The 22,269-nt window shown below is 43.9% G+C and overlaps 1 long non-coding RNA gene across 1 annotated transcript in view; it reads right to left on the reverse strand.

The window, feature by feature from the left end:
* LOC120396648 overlaps positions 1 to 21,966 on the reverse strand; it is a 71,231-nt gene extending 49,265 nt beyond the window's left edge. The window contains exon 1 of the long non-coding RNA XR_005593275.1: positions 21,853 to 21,966. This is a non-coding gene — a long non-coding RNA (uncharacterized LOC120396648). The remainder of the gene's footprint in view (positions 1 to 21,852) is intronic.
* Between the last annotated feature and the right edge of the window lie 303 nt (positions 21,967 to 22,269).

Below are 22,269 nucleotides of genomic sequence, written 5' to 3' on the forward strand. Positions count from 1 at the left end.
TTCAGCAGCCTTCCCTGGGCTTCAGTCCTGTTTGCAGTGAGCTTTCCACAGTGAACTGTCCACAGTACTGCTGCTCTTTCAGCCAGCCAGTCACTCAGTCTTCACTGTTTGAGCTCCACCCAGCAACTGAACTTCTTTGCTTTGCTGCTTGTCTTATGTAGGGCCCTTCTGGCCCTGGATTGGTCGCTCCATCAGCCCCTCTGATTGGCCACTCTTCTGCAGCCACTCTCCGCTGCCTGGAGGACTTCTCTCTGCTCTCTTCTAGGGCAGGGTGATGCAGGGCCACGGAGGCCTCCAGCAGGGGGCCTCCGGACCTAGTCCACCCTGCCACCAATAGTGATTGTGGTCTCTATGTTACTGTAACGTTAGTATAAATAAAGATAATAAACCATAGCAGCAGAAGTCCCAGGCCCTATCAATATACTATACGTAGAGCAAGAATATGACACAGATACATAATTTGGCATGGACACAATTTTGTGCTTTCCAAGCTGCTACATCACAACCTGCCCTCAGATACATCGGCCTGCTAAACCCAGGGTTGTGAATTCAGTCCTTGAGGGGGCCACTTAGGGATATGGGGCAAAAATCAGTACTTGGTCCTGCTAGTGAAGGCAGGGAGCTGGACTTGATGACCTTTCGGGGTCCCTTCCAGTTCTATAAGATAGGTATATCTCCATATAGCTATATATATGCAGATGTATTCAGAGAAGAATCGTAGAAGATTAGGGTTGGAAGGGACCTCAGGAGGTCATCTAGTCCAGCCCACTGCTCAAAGCAGGACCAATCCCCAGACAGATTTTTACTCCAGTTCCCTAAATGGCCCCCTCAGGGTTTGAACTCACAACCATGGGTTTAGCAGGCCAATGCTTCATCAGGATCATTTTAAAATACTTTTCATTTTACACTGCATCATTTTGTTCATATACTAAGAAGGAGTTTCACTGACCCTTGCCTAATTATGGACTATTACTCTGTACCTAGAAAGATAAACTGGTTAGCCAGCTCAAGTGTCAGTTATAGATCATGCACCTGGAGATTTACTGTAGGCTTAGGTCCAATGGTTCATGTAGGAAACAAGCTTGGTCCAGGATGTGGCCATTAATTTTCAAAAGGGGTTTTTTGGCTATTGGATTAGCCATTTGGTATTATACACTCACTGCCATATGTAAGACATCTATACATGAAAATCTAGCAGTTTCTCATTTCTGGTGCAGTAACTCCAAATAACTCACTTGTCCAAAGCCATGGTTCTTAACCTCTTCCTATGCAGCACTCAAAAACTACCCCGGGTTTCTTGCTACCACTTAGCTAGCTCTCACAATCCAAAGGCTGGTGGAACTGGGATTAATAGCATTGAGTGGTTTGGAGAGCGGGCAGGATGTGGGGATAGTAGGGGCTGGTTGCTGGGAGATAGCTTGCTGATGCAGGACTCCTGTAGAGCATATCTGCTGGGGCATTGCTGGGTACTGAGCTAGTGGGGTTATTGGTGCAGGGAGCAAGTCTACTGCCTTCATGTGGTGACCCCGTGAGCCGCGAAAAGCGAAGCAAAAACAGACAAATTGCAAAATCGGAGCTCAAGTTGTCATCGTAAAAAGTGGAAGAAAAACACAGCCCAGTGAGGCCCCTATGAGGGCGAGCATTACAAATTTTAGCACTGGAGTTGGATCACAAGGTACTGCACCTCAGTATCAAGGGAATTTCAGTGGCCAGCTGGGATCTCCTCCTCCAGTTGGCCACAGATCTTGAAGTACAGGTCAACTTTCTTCAGGAAACAAACGCCACTACTGTTACTCAACTATCAATTCCTGGCTTTGCTGTCACCTCCATCATAGGCAATACGGGATGGCATCCTATGTCAGAGAAGGTATTCCAGCAGTTCCAGTCTCATCATCATGTCCAAATGATGTTATCGAATGGCAGGCTACCAAAGTGAAAGACCTGACTTTTATCAATATCTACAAACCTCCATCTGCCTACTGGCCACCTCTTGGCTCACTCATCATCACAAAATCTTTAGTCTACTGAGTTTATTCAGACAACTCCAACTAGGCATACCCTGGTGATGATGATGATCTGGATGGAGTAGGCTAGAGGACTGGATGTTAACAGTCGACCTGAAGCTTATGTATGATCCTAAGCAGCCACTCACTTTTCACAGCAAAAGATAAACCTTGGGTTTGTCTCCTGACCTTGCTTTTTCTACAACTGGTCAACATCCTCTGGTGGTCACAAAGTGTAAAATTCTTGATCTCCTTGCTCAATCCCAGCATTGGCCATGCCTGATCAGAACAGGCATGCAAATTCCAAGTGGCTTCCAGAAACCTTGGAGGAATTTGTAGAAGGCAAAGTGGGATATGTTCCAATCCAAGTTGGATACTCTTATGGATATAGATTCAGAATCAGACAGACATTCAGAACAACATCAGTGCCATTTACCAAGTTTTTTGCAATAAAAGTTCTGGCCACTGAAAAGATATCCAGGCCTCAGGGATTTTGTCAACAATTCGTTCCTGGATGGTCACGTGATGCAACCAGACTATATCAGGAATTTAAAATCTGCCAAGAATGAACAGAAGGTTTTTGACAAAAGTAGAGACCTTATTCATCTTCTAAGTCAAACTAGGCAAGAGCGATGGAAAGAAACAGGTTCCAAATTGAACTTAATGCATTCCAGTTGCAAAACCTGGCAAGCTATGAAGAGAGTGAGGAAAGATTCTAGCTTTGGCAAGAGGGAATACCCAGTCACAGCAAACTCCACTGCATCCCAGCTTGTGGCTAATGGCAGCGCTCCACATCGAGATAAAGTTTTCAGCTGTGCAGTTAAAATGGTTAAAATGCAGTTAAAATGATGGTTGCTGAGAGATGACAGGCTCCAAATGTGGACACAAACCTGAAGGTGCCTTCTACTTCTTGATGAAGAGCTCAATCTGGTTATACATCAATTGCAGCTTAACAAGGCTCCTGATCTAGATAACATCCACAAGTTTGTCTCTCATTTTGGGCCAATCACCAAAAGCAGGCTGCTTCACTATCTGAATTGTTATACCCAGGAGTGCTGCATCCCAAAGCCTGATGCAGAGCAAAGGTCACAGCTGCTCCCAAGCCAAGGAAACCACTGACAGACCCAAAGAGTTAGTGACTGATCTCTCTGCTATTTGTTACCTACAAGCTGATGGAGAGACTAATCCTAATGCAGATTAATGAGATAGTCAATGCTCAGCTGCCCTCCATTCATACTGGATTCAGGATGGGCAATGCACCCAAGATCAGGTGCTTTGTCTGACTCAAGACATAACAAATGCATTTGAGTCAGGACAGACAGTTGGTGCAGTCCTTATTGATCTGATGGCAGCCTCTTGCACTGTGTGGCATTTCGAACTGACTGATATGCTGCTGCAATTTATTCCTTGTAGTCTGATGGTGCGGTTCATCCAAGAAATGATTAGTAACCAAAGCTTCATCCTGCAATTTGGGGAGACAATCCTTAATTCTTTCTGCAATGGCCCTCCACAAGGATCAGTTCTGGCTCCCCTTTTGTTCAAGATATACACATATGAGCGTCCTGAAATGCAGGCCAAGAAAAATGTATATGCTGATGACATCTGTATTGCTGACACTGGAAACAATTTCCATAGGGCTGAAGGGACTCTCAGTCAACACATGGACATTTTGACTCCTTACTTCCAGCAGCGAAGACTAATACTTAGTGAAACCAAGATAGTGGCAACTACTTTACATCTAAACAATCATCTTGTCAATCAACCCATCTCGATCCACATATAAGGACGGTTACTGCCATTCCAACATAGGTGGGAGTAAAATTCAGCCATAGCCTGACAACTGGCCATACCTGGAACACCTGAAAATGAAGATCTCTTCCTGTACCACCTTCATAGGAAAACTATTGGGACCCTCCTGGGAGCAGATCCTTTGGTCCTTCATACATCTGTATTGGCCCTGGTGTTGGCTCCAGCTGAATGCAGCTCTGTGGTCTGGAGGTGCAATTGCCACGCTCATCTGATCAACTTGGAGCTGAATTTTCCACTCCTATTATTAGTGGCTGCTTGAACAATAAACCAACCTTCAATCTATATGTGCTAGTGCACACAGCTCTCCAGGATCTTCGACAAGATGCCATTACTTTTAAGCATGCCTGGAGAGCTGTGACAGATGAAATTAACTTATTTCAGTTGACTGATGCCCTGTTTTCAGACAGGAAACTACAGGCAGCACCGACCTGAAGGTCTGCGTCTATTCAGGGGAGAAATCCCACAACTGCAGACTGTGTGCGACACTCACAACTGGTTCGTCCACACCCCTTTGCAAGGGCAGCTGACATACTCCTGGACAAGAGCACAACTGGTCCTTTACCATGCACAGATGATCACCAGGAAGCTACGTTCTTATAGCGTCGGTGGGAAGGAGAGTCAAAGGGTAAGTTTACATTGTTTTAAAACCTGCAGCAATGAGCCTCAGAGCCCAGGTCCACAAACTCTGGCTCGCAAGGCTTGTGTTATGGTGCTAAAAACAGCTGAGAAGACATTTGGGTTTGGGCTGGAGCTGGGCTCTGAAGCCTGTGAAGGGGAGTGGGTTTCAGAGCCCAAGCCCAAAAGTCTACACAGCTGTTTTTAGTACCATAGCGCAGTGGTTTTCAAACTGTGGGTCGCGACCCAGTACTGGGTTGCAGAATGTAAGGCACTGGGTCCCAGCGGCTCTGGTCAGTACCACTGACCAGGCCGTTAAAAGTCCCATCGGCAGTGCTGCCCAGCTAAGGCAGGCTAGTCCCTACCTGTTCTGACACCGCACTGCACCCCGGAAGCGGCCAGCAGCAGGTCTGGCTCCTATGTATGTGGGGGGGGGGGAGGCATGAGGCTCCGTGCGTCGCCCCCACCCTGAGCACTGGCCAATGGGAGCTGGGGGGGCAGTGCCTGCAGGCGAGAGCCACACGGAGCCACTTACACACCTCCACCTAGGAGCCAGACCTGCTGCTGGCCGCTTCCGGGGCGCAGTGCGGTCCACGGCGCCAGGACAGGCAGGAAGCCTGTCTCTGCACCCCGGCTGCACCGCTGACCGGGAGCTGCCGCAAGTAAGCCTGCGCCCCACCCCTGTGCCCCAATCTCCTGTCCCAGCCCTGAGCCCCCCCAAACCCAGGCTCTGAGACTTGCTGCTGCAGGTTTTAACATTCGGTAGTGTAGACATATCCTAACACACTACCTATATACAGGAGTCCATCACTGCACCTGCTTTCTTGTCTACTTGACGTTAGATCCTGAACCAGTTTCAACAGGTGACTCCGACTCAGAGTTGCCACAACTATGCACCAGCTTGGCCTGGTTTCCTCTCCATGCTGTGACTGTGGGGCAGCATTGCAGACAACAACTCATGTGATGGAAGAATGCCCCCCATGACATCTCAAGGACGATTTGCAATGCCTGGCCTCCCTTCATATAGAGGGTATCCTCTGGTTATGCACCCTGGACACTGACAGCTGGCGTCTGCACATGAGAGGAGGTGCTGGCTGCTGGTGGGGAGCTGTGTTGCTGGAAGCTGCACAGTGACTGAACGGGGCAGAGCCAGAGCAGAACAAAGTTGATAATAGTAGCATGTTGGAAGCAGCTGCTCCTTCTCCTCCCTGTCCCTGTTCCCAGTGGATTCTAGTAATTGGGATTTGGCTGCTTTTGTGTTCTCTCAAGCAGTAGAGTGAAAGCCAATGGGTGTCTGTAATGTGGGTTCTCAACCCTGCAACACCTCCAGACAGCCTGGTATGGAACCACAGTTGTGTCTCTGCCTCAGTTTCCTCTGCTGGGCTCTCAATAAGCTCAGTGAGGCTTCTATGCAGTGAACAATGCCCCTTCAGGGGTCTAGTTTATTTAAGCATCATCAAATATGGTATTTAAACAACCGTCCCCCTCATGCTGTAAGTCCCCAGGCTTCTCCATTGCCTGGAATTCTGCATTCTCTCCTCTGCTGACTCAGTGTATCTCCCTGGCCTTCCTGCTTGGAGATCTCAGAAGTCTCTCTCCTCTGGAGCTGACTCTCGTTGTGTTCTGGGGGCTGTTCCTCTCCCTCGGAGCCTCTGCTCTCCAGGAGACACCACTGGAAGTAGCTTCCTAGCCAGCTCCCTGGGAGAGGCTTTCTCTCCTGAATCTTCCTTTGTGTGTTCCAGGCTCCAGCCTGAGCCCTGATAACACTTTATACAGCCCAGGTGTTCCTTAACTACCTAACTACAGCACAGCTACTTAGCCAATTAACCATCCACAGGTGGATCAGGGTTGGCTCATTCTCTTTAGTGGTGCCTGTCACAGGATAGCTGGGTGCCTGACCATCCAGAGGGCTAGTCCTCATGATGGTGCCCCATATTTACCCCTTGCCTGTCACGCCCCAAAGGTTAAGAAGTCCCATAACAGCAATCAGAATCAACAGTGGGTGAACTGAGAAAGTGTAGATGATTTATCTGGAGCTTTTCCAATCCACAATGTCTGAACCTCTTGGGTCCAGACTATCTAGCTGGAAATCTAGCTGTAAGAAGAGACTCTTCTCATGAGATTTCCATTAATTGGGACACCTGCTCAGGCTAGAAATACCACAAAAGCAGCTTCTCTCAGGGCATAGCATCTTAATACTTCCAGTTCCAGCTCTAGCCCACAAGTGCAGAGTTGTACAAGAGTAAGAAATAGCAGGGAGAAAAATTACACAGACCCCAAATCTTGTAAAAGCTTCACTTTGGGTTAGTGTAGAAGCACGGGGGAGAGGGGGAAAGGGTGTGGGGAGAAATCAGTGTCTCTGAATGGGATCTGCCCATCCCCAGCTTGAATGTTCCCACTGCCCAGTAAATGTTCCCATTGGGCAGTTGTCAGTCTAGTAATCATACAAAATGGCAGGTCAACATCAAGTCTTCATTTGGGGACTGATGTTCAAAGGTGCTAAGCACCCACAGCTGCAATGGGATGTGCAGGTAAAATTAGTCCCCAGGAGGCAGACACAGCAAAGTAAAAGGAAGAGAACTCTGTCATGGCATCACACATTTCGCCCATGGGTTTGCCTTGATGTCTATTTCCAGTACTTCCCTGGGCTTTTCCTTGGCATTTATCTGACAGCAAGAACCCATTCCCCTGAGAAAATAGTTTCTTCTCTGTTGACAATATCACTTTATTTAGTTTTCTATTAGGTATTTTGTAACATTTAGCAGGGGTTAAATGATGTTGGCTTTCAACTAATTATGGTGGAGAAGAAAAGGATAGTCTTGTGACCAAAGCACTAGACTCGGAGGAGATCGGGATTCAGTTCCTGTGTGACCATGGGCATATCACTTGGTCTCTCTGCATCTTAGGTCCCCATTTATAAGTTTGGGATAATATTATTATCCCATTCTCCCACCTTTTGTGTGTCTCGTCTATTGTCACCAAGGTCAACGGGCCTACTCAGGTCTGCAAAGTTAGGCATGTGTTTAACATGGATGATTTAGTTGGTGATTGGTCCTGCTTTGAGCAGGGGGTTGGACTAGATGACCTCCTGAGGTTCCTTCCAACCCTGATAGTCTAGGGTTCTAAGCTTTTGCAGGATCTGTGCCTAAGGTACATCTAAACTTATGGCAGCATGTATAATACTGACACTGCACGCCCAGCTAGCCCAGGTATATATAGCAGTGTAGACGGTGAGTAGAGTGGAGTGCCCTAGGGTAACTACCCAACATGGCTTTAGGCACTTAAGCAATGCCTCCCACACTGCTAAAAATAGTGTAGTGTCCCTCTGCTTTTCCACTGCTGGAGTCTTTCCCCACTGCAGGGAAAGGCTCTGACAGGGAAGAAGCAGCAGGGGAAGGTTCTGGCGGCAAGAAAAGGCTCTGACAGGGAGGAGGCAGCGGGGAAATGCTCTGGCGGCAGGGAGGAGGCAGCGGGGAAAGACTGTAGTGAGGGCGATGCAGCGAGGAAAGGCTTTGACAGTGGGGAAAGGCTCCAGCAGCAGGGAAAGGCTCTGACAAGGAGGAGGCGGTGGGGAAGGGCTGTAGCGGCTCCCTGCCTCCCCACTTCTGGAGCCTTTCCCTGCTGCATATAGCTACACACTTCAGCGACAAGTGTGGACGCAGCTGCCTTTCACTGCGGTGTGTAGCTACATGTGTACTGCCTGCACTTGACGCGCTGCCGTACGTGTAGACAGGGCCTTCAACCATCAGCTTTTTGGAGCAGAGACTATCTCGCCCTGCGTTTGTACCGTGACCAGCACAGTGGGGTCTCTAGGCGCTACTGTAATAAAAAACTGGTAGTAACAATAATAGAGGAGACAGCAACGTTGTTTCACACACTTTCAGTTTGGGCCTCTCTATTATTATTATTATTATGTTTCAGAGTAGCAGCTGTGTTAGTCTGTATCCGCAAAAAGAACAGGAGTACTTGTGGCACCTTAGAGACTAACAAATTTATTTCAGCATAAGCTTTCGAGTGGGCTGTAGTCCATGAAAGCTTATGCTGAAATAAATTTGTTAGTCTCTAAGGTGCCACAAGTACTCCTGTTCTTTTTATTATTATTAGAGTAGCACCCTGAGGCCTGACCAAGACCAAGACCCCCTGGGCCTGTGTGTCGTACACTCACAAAGTGATGGACTGTCCCTGCTCCCAAAGAATTTATAGTCTAAATAGAGAAGACAGACAAAGAGCAGGAGGAGAAACACACAGAGAGGGAAAGTGACTTGCCCAAGGTCATACAGCCAGCAAAGGCAGGACTAGAACCCAGGCCTCCTGAGTCTCACTTGTGTACCTTATCCGGTAGATCAAACTCTCTCTCTATTAATATTTCTTATTTTTAGCCGTAATGAGATGCCCGCTAACCACAACTCTTCCGGATATTGTATAGGCTGCAGTTAGCTGGAAATAACTTACTTTCCACAGGATATCCAAGAACTATATTCACGGCAATTTCAGTCAGCGGTGTGTAAGCAATAGCCACAATTCTCTGAACTATTGCAACACTGGCAGCCAAAGCATGCTAAGTTAATCACTGGTATATCTGTAGACTGCCAAGTATATAATAGCGTGATAATGAATTTGTATAACCGGGCCTATAAAAACTTTGCTTTTTGTACTCAGGCATTTTAATTGACACAGAAATACATGTTAAAAGAGAAAGCAGGCTTGATGAGGTCAGCTTAAATTCCTTGGTATAATTTCCAAGTCCATTGGACACAAATCTGAAATCATTTATGTTAAGTTAATAACTTATGCCTTTAGTTTATAAGTGCTGCATTACATTTCAGGCAGCTCAGAACCTGGCTTTGCTAAAATGGCCCGGCCTTTAATAAATACCTCCCCACATTTTTTCCTGTTATAGTTCTTTTACAATTGTTGTTTTGAAAAGGTGATGCAGGTATGGTATGTTTAAATCACCATAAATTAGAATATTTTTTCTGGCTGTTGCATCCTTGCTGTAAATCACCTGGTTTTCTTTCCCCAAAGAAATGTATTGCATATAGGGTTCAGAAATGAAAAATACTACCATCTGTGAAGGACCCATGCTAGATTCCTACTGGATCCAGGGCTCTTTCGGAGTCTCCCAAGACAGGTAATTGAGTTGAATTTTTATTTAAAGTAATACTTTATGGGCTTGTTCTTCCCAGGTGCAGATTTACAATCTTTGGATTTACAATCTAACTAGATGGACAGACACACTATCTCTAGATATATTATATGGCCCCCATTACAGTGGTATCTAAGTGTGACACTTTGGGGTTCACCCATTCCAGTAAGCGGTTCAGTCAACATCTGCCTTGCAACTCTCGCTGGCTTAAATGCTATATTGCCATGGTTCACAGCCAGAACACCAACCGCCAGTTTACAAGCAAGAAGGTTTCACCCTTCTTGCCCAGTTACTCTTTGCAGGGGGACCTCAACAACCCTTTTAGTCAACCCAAAAATCTTTCTCTGGAATGTTCAGGCCTTCTCACGGTAGCACACACAAAAAGTTCAAGTTCACTGCTCCTTTAGAGACTCATAGACTTTAAGGTCAGAAGGGACCATTATGATCATCTAGTCTGACCTCCTGCACATTGCAGGCCACAGAATCTCACCCACCCACTCCTGTAACAAACCCCTAACCTATGTCTGAGTTATTGAAGTCCTCAAATCGTGGTTTAAAGACCTCAAGCACAGAGAATCCTCCAGCAAGTGACCCATGCCCCATGCTGCAGAGGAAGGCGAAAAATCTCCAAGGCCTCTGCCTCTGCCAATCTGCCCTGGAGGAAAATTCCAAATATGGCGATCAGTTAAACCCTGAGCATGTGGGCAAGACTCACCAGCCAGCACTCAGGAAAGAATTCTCTGTAGTAACTCAGATCCCATCTCATCTAACATCCCATCACAGATCATTGGGCATATTTACCTACTAATCATCAAAGATCAATTGCCAAATTAATTGTCAAAATTAGGCTATCCCATCATACCATCCCCTCCATAAACTTATCAAGCTTAGTCTTGAAGCCATATATGTCTTTTGCCCCTACTACTCCCCTTCCAGAACTTCACTCCTCTAATGGTTAGAAACCTTCATCTAATTACAAGTCTAAACTTCCTAGTGTCCAGTTTATATCCATTTGTTCTTGTGTCCACATTGGTACTAAGCTTAAATAATTCCTCTCCCTCCCTGATATTTATCCCTCTGATATATTTATAAAGAGCCATCATATCCCCCCTCAGCCTTCTTTTGGTTAGGCTAAACAAGCCAAGCTCTTTGAGTCTCCTTTCATAAGACAGGTTTTCCATTCCTCAGATCATCCTAGTAGCCCATCTCTGTACCTGTTCCAGTTTGAATTCATCCTTCTTAAACATGGGAGACCAGAACTGCACACACTATTCCAGATGAGGTCTCACCAGTGCCTTGTATAACAGTACTAACACCTCCTTATCTTTGCTGGAAATACCTCGCCTGATGCATCCTAAAACCGCATTAGCTTTTTTAACAGCCATATCCCATTGGCGGCTCATAGTCATCCTGTGATCAACCAATACTCTGAGGTCATTCTCCTCCTCTGTTACTTCCAACTGATGCGTCCCCAGTTTATAACCAACATTTTTGTTATTAATCCCTAAATGCATGACCTTGCACTTTTCACTATTAAATTTCATCCTATTACTATTACTCCAGTTTACAAGGTCATCCAGATCTTCCTGTATGATATCCTGGTCCTTCTCTGTGTTAGCAATACCTCCCAGCTTTGTGTTATTCGCAAACTTTATGAGCACATTCCCACTTTTTGTGCCAAGGTCAGTAATAAAAAGATTAAATAAGATTGGTCCCAAAACTGATTCCTGAGGAACTCCACTAGTAACCTCCTTCCAGCCTAACAGTTCACCTTTCAGTACGACCCGTTGTAGTCTCCCCTTAACCAGTTCCTTATCCACCTTTCAATTTTCGTATTGATCCCCATCTTTTCCAATTTAACTAATAATTCCCCATGTGGAACCGTATCAAATGCCTTACTGAAATCGAGGTAAATTAGATCCACTGTGTTTCCTTTGTCTAAAAAATCTGTTACCTTCTCAAAGAAGGAGATCAGGTTGGTTTGGCACGATCTACCTTTTGTAAAACCATGTTGTATTTTGTCCCAATTACCATTGACCTCAATGTCCTTAACTACTTTCTCCTTCAAAAATTTTTCCAAGACCTTGCATACTACAGATGTCAAACTAACAGGCCTATAGTTACTCGGATCACTTGTTTTTTCCTTTCTTAAAAATAGGAACTATGTTAGCCATTCTCCAGTCATATGGTATAACCCCTGAGTTTACAGATTCATTAAAAATTCTTGCTAATGGGCTTGCAATTTCATGTGCCAGTTCCTTTAATATTCTTGGATGAAGATTATCTGGGCCCTCCGATTTTGTCTCATTAAGCTGTTCGAGTTTGGCTTCTACATAGCAGCCTGTTAGCTTAATTGGGATTAACACACCCTCCACTTCAATACACACCACTGAGTTGGTTTCTAGTTCAACAAAGGTTATTAACAAGAGAACACAGATTTACGTGATACCAAGTAGAGAGGACAGGCATAGAAATGGTTACAAACCAACAAAAGTAAAAATACGCTTCTAAAACGAACTCAACAAACTAGAGTCTTTTGTTCAAAGGTGTTTTCTCACCACAGTCATTTGCCCAGCGTGGCTGGCCAGTCTTTAGCGAGGATCCAACACAGAGCCCAAAACACTTGGTTTCTTTGTGGTGAAGGATGATAAAATGGCCTTTTGCCATCACTTATATCATCCCAAAGTTCATTGGCCATGTTTCAGGAGGCAGGAGGAAGGCTTCCTGGGGGGTGCAGTCTTCATCCTGCATCTAGATTGTTCCATGGTCATCTTCCCCCACTTGCCAGCCGGCCAGCTTTGTTTACCTTGCATTTAAATGTGTTTTTCATTGTCATAGGTCACACCTGGCTTCATTTACACTGGAGACAATGGAGTCAAGCCAGTGAAAAAGCATTCCTTTGTCTAGGATGGGCTGGGCTTAGGCATGGATTGCCAAACACATATGACACATATTTCCAGCATATCTGTTTAGCTTTTTGCATGTTAGCCGTACACACATCACACAAGAATATTTCTGATCAGTGAGTTACTAGTTTTACAGATATATAGCACAAGACACCTTTTAAACAAATATCATGACAACAGTACGTGGGATGCCCTGAGCTGGTCAGGCCAGCTGAGACTCACTGCTACATACCAGGGAGTCCCTTGCCCTCGGGCACTGTGGTGCTCTTAGGGTCACACTACACAATCTTCAGTGTATTTATCCTCACAACATCCCGTGGAGGAAGGGAAGTGCTATTTTCCAGATGGGGAGCAGAGGAAGAGGGAAAGTAAGGGTTAGATTTTTAAAAGTATTTAGGCATCTAGCAGGATTTTCAAAGCATCTGGGTGCTTGACTGCCATTGACTTCAATGGGTATTAGGTGTCTAAGGGGCTATCGAAAATCCCACTAGGCACACATACCTTTAAATATCTGTCCCTATCCAACTTGTCCCAAGATTACACAGGAAAGCTTGTAGCAGAACAGGGAACTCGGGTCTCCCAAATCCCAGGCTAGCACCATCCCTCCTCTGCAAGACCCAGAGTATCCTTTCCTTCTACACACACCTCTTAACATCTGGCTGGCGGACATCTTTCCAGTACCACACTGCAAGCGCTTTCCCAGCAATCTTTCTTACAAACTTGTTCAAGTGCCTTTGAATTTGTTAATGTGAAAACATTCATTCATCAAATAGAATATTTTGGATACTATCCCACCTGGAAAGAGGTCACTGAGAGTGTCTATATGCTTCCCATTCAGAGCTGTGGAACAGAAAAGAAATTCCTTTCAGTGTCAGGAGACCAGTCTACTTCTGCTCTGCAGCCCCTTCCCTTCTCCCCTCCCCCAGCCTTTCAACCCTGCTCTCATCTCACACAAATCAATCTTTCCCAAGGATGTCATCGGATCCCCGGGCAGCATATTAAGATGAGCAGAGAATATTGCCGGGAGGAATGTGCTGAACCAGCTGGTCCTTTGCACCCGGTAGGATGCACAGACCAAAGAGGCATCTGCCACACATGTCACACAGATGAAGCCAACTTTACATTCAACAACGGCACTAGACAAAAGATAAAAGCAGCTTCAACATAATCTATCACTCCAAGGGCTCTGGATCCACACACACACCCCCAGCCTCTGTCTCCAGGTTGTTTACCCAAAGCTGACTCTTGTTTCCAATTAAAGGATTTCTAAACAACCCTTTATTATTACTTATTATTATTGCCTGACAACTTTGATTATCACACTGGCTCATTCTCATTCATTAATCCATTCTAAAACTGTAGCACAAACAGTTCCTTCCTGTGATATGTTCCTATGGTTTCTTTAAACGTGTTGCATTTTGACATTTTGCAGAGCTATGCTTAGCTTTTGGGGGTATTTTTAAATGACTCCAGATTTGTACCTTAGTTGCTGTCAACCCTCTAGGCAAAATAAGGGAGGAAAATAAATGAAAAAAATCACTCCAGCCATGTTTCCTGGAATCTGCTATTGTCAGAGCACTACTAGCATCGCAGAAAGAGTCCAGGGAGTACCCTCATGTTTAATATGCACAGTAATACAGTAGCTTCACGTGCTGAGAAACAGAAGTACAGTAATTGCAGCCTCTTGTGGTGGTGGTTAGAATACTGGCACTTTCCAGACTGCCAACCATAACGAATTTCCCTGGAGGATGTACCATAGAACCCACTTACAATGAAGCCAGATAGAGCGACAGTTTGTTTACAATGAAGCAGGAAAAAAAAAAAGTAAAAAAATTGTTTCTGTGTAGTACAATGTGAAAATTGAAATTCTATTTTGCTGCGTTCGTACTATTTAGCCAAGATATTTATATAGCATCAACCACTGTAGTATCTAGCTATTATACACATAGGGGGAGATTTTCAAAACTAACTGCCTACATGCCATTTGTGCCTTTGAAAATCTCAGTCATACTGTATCATTATGTTAAATACACACAAATGCATTTTGCATGTATACAACCTTTCATTAGAGGATCTCAAATCAGTATGCAAACATCAGCTAACTAAGTCTCACAACAGTCCTGGCAGGTTGGGGAAGTATTATTAATAACCAGTTTGGATTATGGTAGTTGCCTAAGGGGCCCAATCATGGACCAGGATATGCGAGGTGCTGTGCAAATAGAGAGCAAAAGATTAGTGGGAGGGATAGCTCAGTGGTTTGAGCATTGGCCTGCTAAACCACAGGGTTGTGAGTTCAATCTGTCTGGGGATTGGTCCTGCTTTGAGCAGGGGGTTGGACTAGATGACCTCCTGAGGTACCTTCCACCCCTGATATTCTATGTTACCTGGCAAAATAGGTAGAGACAGACAGACATCACAAGACTGTAACAATGGACAATACTGGTCAACTTGATAGGCATTGGTCCCAGTACACCAGCCTTCTAATTATTATTATTAGTCTCATTTCACAGACAGGTAAACTGAGTTGCAGAGATTTTTTAGTGACTTTCACAAGGCTACCCAGCAGAGTCAGTGACAGAGTCAGGAATAGAACCTACTGGTTCTGGCACCAGTCCTGTGCTCTAGCCACTATACCATGCTGCTCCCTGATACAGACATCCAAAGGTTAACAACTCACATGGTGAAGTTTTCACGAGCACCCAAGTGATTTAGGAGCATAAGTCCCATTGAAAATCCCACCTGCAGTCTAAGGGAAGAAATAAACTTACCTTGTTCCACCACTGTAAATTGGCCTCATCATCCAAAGCACTTTCCAAATTAGGGGAAGATGAATTTACATTTGAGATTTTCAGATGCAACATTTTACCAACCTCACAATTTTTTCACTCAGATGGGGAATGTCTTCCAGCTTCTAATGCTCTATGGTAGATTTGATGAGATGTTGAATAATACAAAAAGACTGCCATATTGTTACAAATACTGTTTAAAAATCAGCACCACCACCTCCATTTTGGTGAGTCTTTCCTAAATCAATGTGCTGTGCTCCCTCTGCTGGTTCTGTGGCAGCAGCTAACCGCATTCCTAGGGCTGACCTGACTGATAATTCCAGTGCACCAATAAAAATGCTGTTAAACCCCAGAGAGACCTTTTCAAAGGCACTCGATAAAATGAGGCTGTGTGTGCTACACAAGCAACGATGTCATTTTCCTCTCAGTTCAAAACAATCGGGGGGGGGAGGGGGATCAATGTTTGTCAAGTGAAAAAAAAGATAATTTCAATAGGAAAAATATTTTCATGCTTCTAAGAGTGTGAAAAATATTAGAAAACTGGAAAAGAGGTCTCGAAATTCTTCTTTTAAACAAGTGTTCCATTGTGCACAGAAAATTCTATAACTGATGTTAAAACATTTAATCAGGATGGAAACTGCTTTAATCAGGACTGAACTATGTCATGTATAGTTTCCTACACGGGGGTCCTGGGTAAAAATATTTTAAAAGTCCTAAGTCCCATCTTCAAAGGTGAAGTGGGCACTGATGGCCAGATTTTAAAGGTATTTAGGTGGCTAATGATGCAGATAGGCATCTAGTGGGATTTTCAAAAGCATCTAGGCACCAAATTCCTATGGGCATATAGGAACTTTTAGAAATTCCACATCTGCATCTTTAGGCACCTAAATACCTGGTCCGTAGGAGCCTAAGTCCCAGTGATATTCAAATAGACTTCTAAATACCAGGGATTTAGGCTTCTAAATGCTTATGTCTCTTATGAAAATGGGACTTAGATACCCTTGAAAACGTGCCTTAGTCACAGACAAAGCCACTTTTCTGAAAGCTGAGTATTAGGTAAACGGAAATGGGAACCACCCTAAACCTTAATTTGTCCCTAATTGAAAACGAAGATGATCCAAACCTTTTCTGTGTTTGAAAAAGGCTGGTCAACCTTTGAAACAATTAGGTTTCATTTCCACATTGCTCTTCGGCGTTCTATCAGAGAGAAGCAGAGAATGGGACTTTTCATTTTGATTTTTTATAAATTTAGTACAAAAAATTTAAAGTCACAATCAGAATGAAATGTTTTGCGTTTACTGAAATGGAACAGAAAATTTTGAATTGGGGGGATGCGGTTATTTTCCCTGATGAGGAATGAAAACAAATGTCAAAATCTCAGGATTTCTTGTGAAACACAAATTCTGATTTCAAACAGCTCAAGTAACAATATAGCACAAGGTTTTAAAATATCATGAGCCAGATGCGCAGCATAGCTCCATAAGTCAATGGAGCCACATTGATTTACACCATCCAAGGTCTTAGCCCCTGTTCTAAAACTTTTCCACATATAAATGTTTAGGGAGGTTATTTGTCAATCTTTTCTACAGTAGGAAGCGTAACATATAGCACTAAGTATCAGAGGGGTAGCCGTGTTAGTCTGGATCTGTAAAAGCAGCAAAGAGTCCTGTGGCACCTTATAGACTAACAGACGTATTGGAACATGAGCTTTCGTGGGTGAATACCCACTTCGTCAGATGCATGTATCTGACGAAGTGGGTATTCACCCACGAAAGCTCATGCTCCAATACGTCTGTTAGTCTATAAGGTGCCACAGGACTCTTTGCTGCTTATATAGCACTAAAGCACACTTAACAAGGAATTCCCCTGACTGGTGGTTGCTCTCAATCTGTACTGTACATCTATCCTATGCATTATCATGAACGAGACACAAACTGGGAACAGTTCATCTAGCTAATGACCTAGGGATTGATCCAAAGCTCACTGAAGTCAATAGATGTCTTTCCATTGACCACAGTGGGCTTTGGTTCAGGGCTTTAGACAGCAGAAGGTGTGCTAAGCTTGGCTTAGCTAGAAGCTGCTCTTTGCTTAATTAACATGGCCTAGCAATGGGGATGTGCAGAAAATTCTACACGGAATGCGAAAAATTTATGACACTGAGATTTTTCTCATCATCTCAGATTTCTGAAAAGGCATCAGTTTTATTAACTCTGCCATTTGTCACTGGAAAAATATCAGATTTTGGAGTGGAAAGTGGACTTGTATTCCCTTTGGAAATCATTATTAAGCCAATGACTAAATAAAACCTACACCATTTTTGATGTGTTACATTTCAGATTTCTAAATTCCTTTGGCCTGAAAATCCCTTCACATCAAATACATAAAAAACTTCATATCACATTTGTTTGCAATATGAGCCATTTCCAGGACATCCGGTGGCAAAGGATAGTTGGGAGCTGTATAAAATAGGGAGAAAGAAAATGATCAGAAAAGCAGCTCTTGGAAATTATGGTCACTCTTGAACAGACTTCTTAGCAAGTCTGCCATGGGAGTCAGAGTCTGCACCACTCTGAATCAGGAATAACTTCCCTGAAGTCAATGGAGATTCGCCAGCAAAAAGCCAGTATCAAGTAAAGGAGATTTAAGCAGTCCTTTTTCTGTCAATCCACTGCTGTATTCTGTTCCCAGTGACTGGCAGCCCAGGAGATGTGCCAGTCTGGAATGTGGCAAACAATAAAGAGAGTAAAGCATGCTGACATTTTCTCAGCTATTAGGTGTGAGTAAACAAACAAAAATACAAAGGACGGAAAATAATCTTGGCACAGATGGGCTTTTTTGCACATTGCTTTCCGCACACAGAGCAATTTAATCTGGAGTCAGCATAACAATGACAGGTCGTTACAATTACAAGCTGCTTTGGAAGTATTACTATTAGTGCCGCTGCTGTTTATGTTTGGTATTGTTATTGATGCTATTAATACTACTTGGACAAGTGTTTAATGTTACCGTACTGATGTAAATAACATCTGGAGGTAACAACATCATGTGAAACAGTTTGATGGCTGAAGAAGTAGCATTAACTGGGGTCACATTTCAGCATTATTGTCCTGTGGGCATTATGGATTCAGACTGGGAGCCAAGAGGAGGTTTTGTGTGAGTAAGGACCCCCAGAATTCCCTTTTAGAGGGGACACAGATGACATGACTGGAGGGGCAGCAGAAGTCTCTGTTTCCTTTTTTGATGAACAAATTTGCAGAAGATCACACAGAAAGTCAGTGGCAGAACCAGGAATACAACCCAGGAGCTCTAAATCGCAGTCCCCTGCACTAATCACTAAGAAACTCTATCCAGGAATTCAAAGCAGCCTTCACTTGATGATTCTAATGTTATTTAATCCATGGTACTGGGCTGCTTACAGTCTCTGATTTAACATTACACCCTCAAGCCATCTTTCACTCCATTTTGAGGTTATTGTTTGTATCACAGTGGCACCTTGAGGACCCAGCTGAGATCAGGGCCCCATTGTGCTAGGCACATATACAAAGTAATGGTACCTGCCCCAAAAAACTCACGCTCCAAATAGACACAGGAAGCATGATTATCCCTAATTTGTAGATGCAAAGCTGAGGCCCAGAGCAATGAAGTGATTTGCCCAAGGTTATATGTGAAATCTGTGGTAGAGCTAGGAGCCGAACCCAGCTTTTCAGAGTCCATGTCCAATACCTGGGTCAGACCCTGGGTTAACTCTAGGTGCAGTGTAGACAGACCCTTAATGGGAACAAAGCAACTAGTGAAACAGACCAAGAATGTACCTAGTCAAGTATGTGGTCTCCAACAGCAACCAGGATCAGGAGATCAGAGAAAAGCACAAACACTTGAAGTGACCTAAGTTTGCAAGACTACATAATAATGTCCCAACTGCACAATATTAAAGCAAGCCGCTGTGCATGGGCAGCTCCATCGTCCAGACTGAACCTCACCAAGTTCTTTAAAATTGGGCGTTCTCTTAATATTTAAAACAACCCTCTTAGTGCCCTGTAGGACTCTCCATGTTTTCCCAGTTTTCAGATGCTACCTTCTCACTATGAAAGCTGTTAATTCAAACGAGGCATTCAGATACTATGGGGAAGTCAGTATAGATTTCCACAGGAAAAGGGGTTTGTCCACATGGAGCAGTTTGCAGGGACAAAGCCATAATTTGTTCCTGACCCCCTCCAACCAGCAGATGCCCTGAAGCCTGAGAACTGATAGCTTTGTAATTGTATCTGCAGTTACAGCAGGATCAAACTCCTGTTTATATACATGTAATCCTTCTGCCAAGTGGAGTTGGCGGTAACAAGACCCAGGTTTGATATCTATGGGTTTCTCTTAACAATACAACACAGAACTTGAGCAAGCCTCTACCCAGTAATCTGGGAAAATGTAACACCATCCCTAGACACCTCTAAGAGGCAACACTTCCCCTCTCACAAGCACTGAGGCTATGCACAACAAAAGAGAACTTTTATTAAAAGGGAACCAAGCATTAGTTTGGTAAAACACCCTATCCCACAATCTCCACTGGGATTTGGCATCCTTACCCCCTGCTTAGCTAGTGAGCTTCAGTTTAGGGTGACCCCCTCAATCAGGGCAGGCTAAGTACACTTCTGCTGCCCTTTACTCACAGAATAAGGATAACAATATTTCATTACCCTGGCATTCAATACTAAAGTGATTTGTAACCTAACACAAGCCAAAAGTGATCATTTTGCCAAAGCAGCTCCACCATGCTGTGCACCTAGGCAGAGTAGGCATGTCTATGCAACCACAGTCTGCTTCTGAAGTCTTTTCCCCTAGCTCGTCACCAGATGTCAAGGGAGAGCTCATTCAGACCCTGCTTACACATATGTGCAATTATTTCAGGTACTTCTCAGTCCAGAGAAATAGCATATGATCCCGGTCCTAAAAAGTTTGCAATCAAGTTTCACACTCCAACATAACAAAGGGGCCAATAAAATGGAAGGAAGCAGGAAATCCGGGGTTTAGAGTAACAGGAGTAGGTGGATACACAGCAATGGCCAGTGCACACCATGGTTGAACCAATTTTACATTATATACATTAAATATACACACACAAATAAAATAGTCTTTGAGAACTCCCTTCTTGTAGGCATTGGCAGAGCTTGTGGGGAATTTTTTTGACAATTTTTTTTTGTAAAAAATGCAAATTTGTCAAAACCAAAATTTTTCATAGGCAAGGTCAATTTCAACAAATCTTTTAACTTGAAAATATTTTTTAGAAAAAAGTTTAAAAATTGTCAAAATATTTCACATTTTCTAAACAAAATTTTCCATTTTTTCCCAGTTCAAAACAACTTTTCATTTCAATATTTAAACTAATTATCGTTCAAAAAGTTTATTCAAAAGATCAAAATCTCAGGGAAATATTTTGATTGATCTGAAATTTTTTTTTCTCCAGATTTTTGGTTCACAAAATTTTTTGAGATTGACATTTTGTCCTAATTGGGGAAGGAAAAATGTTTTGATTTTTCAAAAAATGTTGTGGGACAGGAAAACTGTTTCCCACCTTGTTCTAGGTTTTCGCTAGGAGTGGGCTAAAGAGTTGGAGGAGGAGAGGGCACAAACCTTGGAACCTAGTTCAGTTCCATGCTAAGGGGCAGCCTAGATGAAGGCACTAAAATGATGGTGGGAGAAGCAGCTGAACAGGGCACTGAGGTTGCGAGTGGGGTGTATGACAGACAGCACAAGAGATTAGATTTGGATAAGTTAGTGGGGGCAGAGTTGTATATAAGACCACACCCCTTGCAACCACTGGATCATCAGCAGGGTCAAACTCAGGACCTACAGTGCTAGGAGCATGAACCATCACTGCTTGAGCGATAGGAGTAAACTCCATTACCTTCCACCTGCAGTATAGTCTCAGCCTCTAATGTAAACTAACGGCTGTAGGAGGGACAATGACTCTCCCTTTGCTCAGATGGTTTGCATATGCAGAACTTTGAAGGTGAGGACACGTTTGAACTTGGTGTTGTGAAGAAGAGGAACAAAGGAAGGGGTTCAAAGAGAAGGGAGATGTAGTCAGCTTGCTGAGTCAGGAGGACGATTTGAGCAAATGGATCGTGTAAGGAGAAAGCCAGAGAGGAGGAGGATGCAGCAGTAGTTAACCTAGGAGGTGGAAACGGCCTAGCAAAGGACTTTTCTAGTAGCTCTGTGAGCTGTTTGCCTTAATAAGATTCTGCTGCAGTGAGATCCACAGCTTAATTATGTGATACGCAAAATACTATTTTGCAAGTCCACAAGTAACTCTCCCCAGTCTGATGCAACTTAAACCGGGTATCTTGGAGCCTGATTCTGATCTCACTTACCCTGGTGTAACTCCACTGACTCCATTAGAGTTACACCTGATTTAAACAGATGTGAGATCAGGGTTTGTACCTTATTTTACAAGTAACTTTCCCACAGGGAGACTTTGGTCAGATGGATAACTATGCTGAGTTATGCATTTCAGGCTGAATGCTTCCCTTGTACAAGTTTATCTTGAAAACACCAGACACAGGGCAGGAAATCCAAGTAGAAGTAAAACAGACCTTACTGTTTGGAACAGGACACATTCTTGTTCCAGATGATACGCACGTGACTACTCAAAAGACGTCATCAATGGATGTCAATTGTTTCCACTTCTTTCTTTCTTATAACCACCTGCAGACAAGAACAGAGGAGGAGGGATGAAAAGGACTACTCCAAATCCTTTATTCCACCTGATTTCCAGCAACAAAGATCTCCCTACATAGCACATTCCATACATAGCACCTCATTTGTTTAACTCCCCTGCCCTACAAAGATTAGAGCACAAAACCTTTGTTTTCTGGTGCTTTGTAGGTTAACCTACAGGTTACGCTTTGATAAATATCCAGCCAGTCAAGGGAACATTAAGGTGTTTTCTCAAGCTGTGAAGTTGATATTTTGATCAGCGTGTCCTATGCTTGTTAGCCATTACTATGTGT

This window comes from Mauremys reevesii, linkage group 2, assembly GCF_016161935.1.
Source record: "Mauremys reevesii isolate NIE-2019 linkage group 2, ASM1616193v1, whole genome shotgun sequence".
Classification (NCBI taxonomy): Eukaryota; Metazoa; Chordata; order Testudines; family Geoemydidae; genus Mauremys; species Mauremys reevesii.